Below are 1,720 nucleotides of genomic sequence, written 5' to 3'. Positions count from 1 at the left end.
ATTCCATACCATTCCTTTTAATGGAATTGAAAGAAGAGTAATTATGGGAACAAATAATCACAAATGGTAGGCTATATGCAGGTGAGGAAAAAACTTAAATTAGATGCATGTTTGACATTTTTAGGAGTGCTATTTGCCCTTACACACACCAGATAATTTCTACTTTGTTTAGACTCATTTTATGGATTTTAGGGAAAACCGAGTCACTGACAAGACAAACCCATATACAAACTTATCAACAGTATATATTTGTGCATTAATATCAAATGTCAGTGTTTTTCAGGCTGCTATTCAAATTCGGCAGATAACAATGCTTATGTTGAATGATAAACCCATTGCCATTGATTCTGACTCAAAGTGACCCTGTAGGACAACAGTAGAACTGCCCTGTAGGGTTTCCAAAGCTGTAATATTTACAGAAGCAGACTGCCACATCTTTCTCCTGCAGAGCCGCTGGTGGGTTTGAACCGCTGACCTTTTGGTTAGCAGCCTAACGTTTAGCCACTGTGCTACCAGGGCTCCTTCATTGAATGATAGACTCTGCTAATTGTCTGGGCTGCTGCTTGTGGATGTGCATGGTATAGTCAGCCCAACTATCATGGTGGTTCTGCTGGTTGTCTAGCCAATATATTTTCATCTAATTAATAGAGTGGTGATTTTGTTAGAGGTTGGTAGTAGGACCAGGTAAAAATGCTCAGACTCCCTTGCAGCTAAGAGTAGCCATGTGACACCATCCTGGTTACTAAGTTGTAAACAGAATGCTTCCAGGGATTTTTGGAAAAGCATTTGCTTTCTAGATACAAATGTTTCTGTTTCTTTCTTCTTCCTGGAATGCAGATGTGATGACTGAAGGTTCAGCAGCTATTTTGGAACCATGAGGCAACAAGCATGAGGATGGTGGCCTAAAATACAAGGCTGGTGGGGCAGAAAGAAGAGAACAGCCTCGAATCCTGATGCTAGTGTTAAGTCTCTGAGCTATTGCCAGACTGCTGACCCCTAGACAGCTTCTTGCTTAAGACCAATAAGTCCTTATCTATTTAAATCCCTGATAGTCAGGTTTTCTGTTACTTGCAGCTGAACAAAATTCTAACTGGTACAAATAGCCCCCATAACAATGGGCTAACAGGCACATATAAAGTTCCCCCTTTTGAATTTTATGTGAAAACAGGGTATATGAGCAGATAATGAAAACAATACACAGTCTGGTGCTCTGTAGGAGAATTGGCCTTTTAAGCTACTACTTTGTCTTAAATTATGGCATCTGGTCTCCAGTGCCTTTAGTTCCTCAAAAAAATTTAAATTGAAGCAATTCAGTGTGAGAAAGCAGATGGGTCACTTCTGTCTCCAGATCTGGCTAGGCTTAGTTCTGCTCTCATTTAGCCTGTTTCTTGTCCAGGCTCTTTTCTTTTTGGTCATATCCCCTAGCTTCTTCTTGGCTCTCTTTGCCATACAAATACTGCTCCCTTGGCACCTGTGATGTCAGAGGCAGGTTTGCTCCTTCATTTTGGCCAGGACTGACTTGCCTTAATTGAGAATAGCCAGAGAGAGACCAGCAATAGTCCTATTTGCTTTTCTTGGCTTTTTAGAAAAAATTCCATGAGCAATGCATCCTGGTAATTGTGTTTTCTCACCTAAACCCCTTTTGCTTTAGCCCCTGCTTTGCTGGAAGAGAAAAAGGGACAAAGATTAGGCAAAGGGTTCCGGTGTGTAGTTGCAGCTT

This window comes from Trichechus manatus, unplaced genomic scaffold (assembly GCF_000243295.1).
Source record: "Trichechus manatus latirostris isolate Lorelei unplaced genomic scaffold, TriManLat1.0 scaffold00132, whole genome shotgun sequence".
Classification (NCBI taxonomy): Eukaryota; Metazoa; Chordata; class Mammalia; order Sirenia; family Trichechidae; genus Trichechus; species Trichechus manatus.
Note: the sequence above shows the minus strand (reverse complement) of the source record.